The sequence below is a fragment of the Delphinus delphis genome, chromosome 3 (genome assembly GCF_949987515.2).
Source record: "Delphinus delphis chromosome 3, mDelDel1.2, whole genome shotgun sequence".
Lineage (NCBI taxonomy): Eukaryota > Metazoa > Chordata > Mammalia > Artiodactyla > Delphinidae > Delphinus > Delphinus delphis.
In genome coordinates this window covers 159,362,373-159,370,078 of record NC_082685.1, presented here as the reverse complement: position 1 = coordinate 159,370,078, position 7,706 = coordinate 159,362,373, and positions in this window count along the sequence as shown.

Below are 7,706 nucleotides of genomic sequence, written 5' to 3'. Positions count from 1 at the left end.
CAAGTGAAGTAGAGACACGGGCTAAGGGATGTCTAATTGTTGGGTACATTAGGGTACCAATTTGCTATGTGCATCTGTAAGAACTACTTGGGTCCCCAAAACATGCATTTAGGCGTTGTTTTTTATTTAGTTTATTTTTTAATTGTTTTAAAATTATTTTCTTCTGAATCCATTTTCCTGTGTGTCAGGAGGTTAAATTGACAAATTTACTACTTGTTAGCTACGTGACAGGAAAAAGTTTTTAATTTCTCTGAGCCTCATATTTCTACTTTTGTGAATTAGAGAGACTTGGACCTGCCACACAGCACTGCTGTGAGGATGAAATGAGGTGATCTATGTAAGGCATCCAGGACAGTACTTGGCAAAGAGTAGTTGCTTAGTAATTTATTGTCTGGGTGGACTTTCAGGTGTTTCCATCACTTATACCAAATATATACATTTCTAATGACTGTTTTGATCCCCAAAGTCCAGATCTCTTGGAAACACTCTTGTAATCATTTTTTTTAATTTATTTTTTTAATATCTTTATTGGAGTATAATTGCTTTACAATGTTGTGTTAGTTTCTGCTGTATAACAAAGTGAATCAGCTATATGTATACATATATTCCCATATCCCCTCCCTCTTGCGTCTCCCTCCACCCTCCCTATCCCACCCCTCTAGGTGGTCACAAAGCACCGAGCTGATCTCCCTGTGCTATGCAGTTGCTTCCCACTAGCTATCTATTTTACATTTGGTAGTGTAAATATCTCCATGCCACTCTCTCACTTCGTCCCAGCTTACCCTTCCCCCTCCCCGTGTCCTCAGGTCCATTCTCTACGTCTGCGTCTTTATTCCTGTCCTGCCCCTATGTTCATCAGAACCATTTTTTTTTATTCCATATATGTAATCATTTCTTCAGTCTGTTGACACTATTATATAGATGATAGATAGATAGATAGATAGAGAAATGAGAGCTAAATGAACAAATGAGTAGAGAGACATGGAGAGAGAAATATACATACATACATACACTGATGGAGAGAGAGAGAGAGATGGGAAGGTAAAGAGATATAGAATTGAAGTATTTATTGCTCTTGACTCACCCACATCCCCATGAAATGTCACTATTTAATGGCTCTGAATCCAAAGCCTGAGTAATTGCAAATGATTGGACTTAGGAACTTTCACTGCAGGTCCTGGTTATTTATACTTCTTTCTTGTTACTGAGTAATGAGCCATCACACAGGAAAATGGAGGTCATGAATAAAGAGAGAACAAATTTAAACCTACTCAGATACTAAAACTGGGCTCAAATAATAATTGAAGAGCAAAAAGAATATATTTTCTCCAATCTGATTATACATTTTCAACCTCCCTAACTCCATCATGACTTCAATAAATGCCTCCCCACCTCAGCCCCACACCTCCTCTCCCCTGCTAAATGCACCCATGACCTCAGTTTTTACTGTGTAGCTGGGAGGTAACTAAAATGATTGTTTATGTGGAACCCAGGAAACCTGCCTAGTGAGTAGGGGTAGAGTCTGTAAGGGGTAGGTTCTTGGAAGAAAGAGCATGGGAGGGCAGAATCCATGGAGACTAGATGTCCTGGAACAATCACACACTTCTCACACACCTTGACAGGGAAGAGTCTTAGGTGAAGTCATCGTCACCGGCCATTACCAGTGTGCAGAGGACACGTATTGTAATTAATGGACCCATCAAGTCTTGCCCGTAACAGATGCTCAATAAACATTTTTGGAGTGAATGTAGTGAATGAATGTGTAGTTCTGCGTCTAGCGCCTCCCTGAGGGTATTAGCAAGTAAGGAGAGTTTGGAAACAACTAGTTTAGATTGTGTAATGGATGGTAATCCCGCTGTTTTTTGACAGGGGAAATTTCAGAGAAGGATTGTAAAAGTGCTCCCCCTAGAGGGACCAGTATAAAAAGTATGGCACAAGGTAGGTTCCAGCAGCCCTTCTCCAGGACCTCTGATAAAGCAGCTATTTGGGGATGGTAAGTCATCATGGTCAGTGGGGGACCAGTAGTCAGCGTTAACTGACACTGTCAGTGGAGATGGCAGGGTCTTTGGCCAGTCCTGGTCTGAGGCTGCTGCAGGTCATGACTTTCGTGTGCGACCTAGGACAGAGTAAGAAACACCTTCCTCAGGGCTGTGAGGACCACACTGGCCACCAGAAGGATGAACCGGATGGACTTGGTTCAAGCTGCCTGGGTTGCTGTCTCTGCTGTGCAGCAGAAGTTTGCACCTTCAGGTCGAATTTTAGCCAATTAACAGGGAAACTTCTCCTCCCAGACTCCTTCCAAGAGTGAGACCCGAAGTGGGATTCACTCATTGCTAATTAGAATGAATAAAAAGAGACACTGGAAAATTTGAAGCGTGTAATTATGGGTATAACACTGGCTAACGGGAGCCTGGAGGTGGCATTCTGAGGGGCTGGCGGAGCTTTCTGTTCACAGCTCTTGGGTCTGCCCCATGGGGGATGCTGGGGCTCTTAAGCAGTCCCTTCTCACTCTAGAAGGCAGCTAAGAAATCCCAGAGGGCCCAGCATGAGCCCAGAATAGGACAAATAAGAGTTTCCCAAAGGGAGCAAGGTCTGTATTATATCATAAAAAATGATCCATGAGAATTGGATAGCAAATCATTGATGTTGAGAGGGGTTTTTGGTCCTGAATTGAATGATACATGCAGAGATCATTATTTCCTCTTCATAAAAGCATTGGTGTCCTAACTGCAAAGTGCCAATCACTAAGATGGGTTAGGGGGACAGGACAAAAGGGATGCAGAGGACATTCCCAAGTAGTGTCCCATTAAGGTGGGCTTATATCAAAGAAGACTGTGCTCGAATCCTTGCTCGGAAAGCACATTCTGAGTCAATAACGTCCTTGTCCTTCTCTGTTACCTGACATTCCACTTGCCTTTGCGTCATTACTTGAGACCTTCTTTACAGAATGAATCCTGATGGCCACTCGGTAAATCCAGCAAAGCAGCGTGGTCACATTTTAAACTTCTCAAAAATGAAGAATATATAAAAAGAGTAGGGGGAAAGAGGAGATTCTCATTTATAAAAAAAAAAAGAAGAGTAGGGAAGAGCAGAGTGTTGGGTATGCACACAGAATCAACCTTTTTATTGCTGGTAGAAATAAATCAAAAGCAGACACTTCCCTTGACCCTAGATGAAGCAGTGCCTGGAGCTGGATAACGGTAGGTCACTGAGTCTGAAGTGCACATAAAATCCAATTGTAAGTTGGCTGATCACAGCACATGACTGGATTCCCTTATTGTTAATTAGAATGAATAAGAAGAGACACTGGGAGATGTGAAGCTTGAAATTATGGGTAGGAAAAGCCGCTTGATGGGAGGAAACCAATTTTTCCTAGTGTTTTGGAAAACCGTTTCACATAGTGTCTGGTCCATTATTTATGCCCTGATATTTGCATGTAGTAAGAACCACAGATATTTCTGATCAAACTACACTCCAGGACACCCAATTTGAAGGGGCTTTAAGGGTCCAAGCTGGGAAGAGTGAATGGGTTTTGCTCCCTGTTAAAGAAGGGATCTTCTGTTCCTGGCTTGTTTGGAAAGATATTTTTCCTTCTGCCTCAAGTGATAAAATGCACACCGTTGAGAAAGGCGCTGGATACTGTACTGTTAGCTGAGGTTGATGTGATGGCCAGATAGGCCTCTTGATTATTGATCATTTTGTTTGTACCTCCTGGTGCTAACTTCTCTTTCTTAGGGTGAGCTCACTCTTCCTTTTATCTATTTAGAAAAGAAATGAACTACTAGGCTCATACAAGCTAGGGGCGGCTGTAGGGAGGTGTATGGCCCGAAGAAACCAGCTAGACATAGTGCTGGTTAAAAATACAAAGGGATCTTTTGTGGGAATTCTTACTCTATAATGTTGGAATATCTTTTTCCCCCAACTTTCTGGCCAGAAGTGAGATGGCAGAGTTATTTTAATCTTAATTCTATTTAGGGGATTGGAGTGTTCCAAAGAGAAGGAGAGCTTTGCTGAACGTTTTAAACAATTGATACCAGATGGATTTTTTGTATCATTTTTCAAATAGTTTTCTCTAAATGAGTTCTAAAGATAGAATGTACATAATCACTAAATATTGAAGGATGCTGAAATATTAAGCAACTAGGATGGCGAATCCTGCTGTATCCAGGTGTCACTTTGTGTAAATGGCTTCAATTCTTTATTTCTTGGTGCTCCTATGATGTATCTGAGACAGAAACCCTGGCAAATTAGGGACCACAGAATGAATTTGTAGGATGAATTGCCCACATCTCTGCTCAGTGGCATACTTTGAGAATATTTTGCAATAACAATAAATGACTTTTATTTCAAATTAGTTTTAAGGGTAATTGTAATGACAAGTGTATTTGTGTGTGTGTGTTTGAGAGAGAGAGAAAGAGAGGAAACAGGGACAGGGAGAGACACATAGAAAAAGACAGGGAGAGAGAGAGAGAGAAATTCCAGTGCAGAAGCCAAGATTAAAACTGGGGTTGGGGCTTCCCTGGTGGCGCAGTGGTTGAGAGTCCGCCTGCCGATGCAGGGGACACGGGTTCATGCCCCGGTCCGGGAAGATTCCACATGCCGCGGAGCGGCTGGGCCCGTGAGTCATGGCCGCTGAGCCTGCGCGTCCAGAGCCTGTGCTCCGCAACGGGAGAGGCCACAGCAGTGAGAGGCCCGCGTACCACAAAAAACAAAAAAACAAACAAACAAAAAAACCAAACTGGGGTTGGATTCCCACCCATGACCTACTGCACAATGCTCCTGTTTCCTAAGGCTTTTCATCAAATAATCACCATGCAAAGGTGAGAGTCAAGACAACTGGCACAGCCCCAGCTCTGCTCAAATAGAATTAACATCCATTGTAAACTTTTAACATGGTTGTAACTATGCATTGAGAAAACACCAGCCATGAACTGATATTCCAAGGACTCCCCATCCTTGCTACACCTACTGCCAGAGTGAAAGTACATGGGTTTTCTTGCTCTGGGTCACTAGACATAGATATCTTGGCCATGATGGTTTGAACTAGAGATTGCCTCCTCAGCTAAAAGCCACATGACATATATGGTAGCCCAGTAGCTTATAAGGTGACCAAGTGCTGGATAAGTGTGCTCCTTTTTGGATGAAGACCAGCCCACCCAGAAAGAGCCTTTCTCTGGAGGGACTGAAAGAGTGATACAAGAAGTAGAAGGAAGAAATATAGGCAAGGCAGCCATAGAGAGAAACCAAGAGTAAAGAGAGAAGCAGCTAGAAAAGTGGTTAGGTGGTGAAAAGGGCAAACTCACTAGAATAGGTGCTGTTGACAGAGAGGACAAGAAGGGACCAGAGCCCCTGAGGATCCAGAATGATGCTTCATCTCTTGTGACACCTCCTGTGTCACAAGACACAGGGAGAATGGGCGAGACTGCCTGACCCCTCCCACTTCCCCAAGTGTTCCTTGCTCGATTCCCCTCTCCTGAGGTTATCTGAAGCCTCTCTCTCCTCCTTGTGACCCAAAGTAATTATAATAATAATAACTCTAATAATCAAATGCTTACTATATGCTAAATGTTTAAGTAGAATGTTTTACTTAATTATTGCAAAAACACTCTGAAATAAGTATCATAATTACCATACCCATATTACAGATGAGTTAACTGAGGAAAAAGGGGGTCTAGTGCTGTGGAAGCCTTCATACTGATTGCACTAAGAATCAGTAACTAGTCAGTTAATTGAAAATGCCAACTGAAATGAGAAAATATTAAAAATGGATTCATGCATACCTTCAACATTCCATTTTCTTTAAAACATGAATGTATATCAATTGGACAAGGCCTTCTCTTTAAGTAGAAACCACTAATTGGAATTCAGCCCTGTTTTTCTGGCAGAAACTACACACACGACATATGCTCAGCATTTCTAGTTTCAGTTTCTTTGATGCAAAATAAACCTGGCGGCATGCGTGAGGCAATCTGATGTGGAAACCTTCTAGATACTTTAAAATTTTTTCTAACCTTTTATAGTTATTTTTTCAACCAACTTGCATGGTTTTTCTTATCCAGTCCTTCCAAAGCATTCACTTAGTTTTCACAGGGGGAAAAAAAGCATCTTTTTCTCACACTCAGATTTTATTATTAGTTATCATATTTAATTAAATTATCTAATGACAACTGGCATTAAAACATTTAAGAACTAACTTTTAGACAACTCATCTGGTAAGAGCAGAAATGTAGGGGACTCAGAGAGGATTCTACATTCTAAGGTGGTTGTAACTATGTATACCATTTCATAAGTTCAGCTAGAATCTCCGTCATCTCCCCTTGAAGCTGGAGGGGCCTTGGTGACCACCTCGACAGAGTATGGTGAAAATGAGGCTCTGTGGCTTCCAATCTTTTTTTTTAAATAGATTTTAATGAGTTATTTTATTAATTTTTATTTTTGGTTGTGTTGTGTCTTCATTGCTGCGCACGGGCTTTCTCTAGTTGTGGCGAGCGGGGGCTACTCTTCCTTGCGGTGTGCGGGCTTTTCATTGCGGTGGCTTCTCTTGTTGCAGAGCACGGGCCCTAGGTGCACGGGCTTCAGTAGTTGTGGTACCCAGGCTCAGTAGTGGTGGCTCCCGGGCTCTAGAGCGCAGGCTCAGTAGTGGTGACGCACGGGCTTAGTTGCTCTGCGGCATGTGGGATCTTCCCAGACCAGGGCTCGAACCCGTGTCCCCTGCATTGGCAGGTGGATTCTTAACCACTGTGCCACCAGGGAAGCCCATAGCTTACAATCTTAAGTCATAAAAATGCCACACATTTCCACCTTGTTCTTCTGCAACACTGCCTTTTAGAACCCAGCCACATGCTGCAAGGAAGCGAAGCAAACTGTAGAGATGCCCCGTGGAGAGGAACCAAGGCCCTTATCCCACGGCCCTGACTGAGCTCCCAGCTGACACCAGCACCACTTGCCAGTGATGTGAATGAAGGATCTGGAAAGCAGATCCTCCAGGCCCAGTCACACCACTCTGCCTTCTACCATGGGCAGCAGGGAGGAACCGTTCCTTTTGAGCACTTCCGAAGTACAGATTAGTCAGCAAAATAAAAGATAGTCATTCATTTTAAGCCAGAGTTTGGGCCGTTTGTTATGCAGCAGTGGATAACTGCAGTGAGTGCTTTGGGTTTCACTGGTATGTTTCACAGAGGGAATGGAGAACTTAGGTCAATTAATGGGTCTGTTAGGTAAACATCCCCTATAACTTCTCCAAGATTACACAAGGATTAAAAGATAAAATCTAGTTTTGAACCCAGAAGTCTGACTTCAGAATTATATTACTATGTCCCTGAAAACATTTTATAAGCCCCTGATAAGCCATATATAACAGCTGATGATTCACAATAATTTGGTTTTATTTCTTAACTCCATGCTTACAGACAAGCTCTTAACATTTACAGGGTCCAAGGCAGGAGTACAAATAAATCCCAAGATGTCTAACATTTAAAAGTTTAAAATGAAGTTTAAAACAGTTAAATACGTTTTATCCTCTTAACTGTACACATAGCTTCATGAAGTCTAAATGGCCAGGTTTGAGTTTTTGGACTCCATGGCTCTGCCCTCTCTCTTTCTACCCCTGGATCCTCACCTCACTGCAGTGGTTTTGGTCACATGTGTGCAACCTCCAGCCTATACAGCCAAGCTTCATTCATGGATCCTCTTGCCCCATCAGCTGC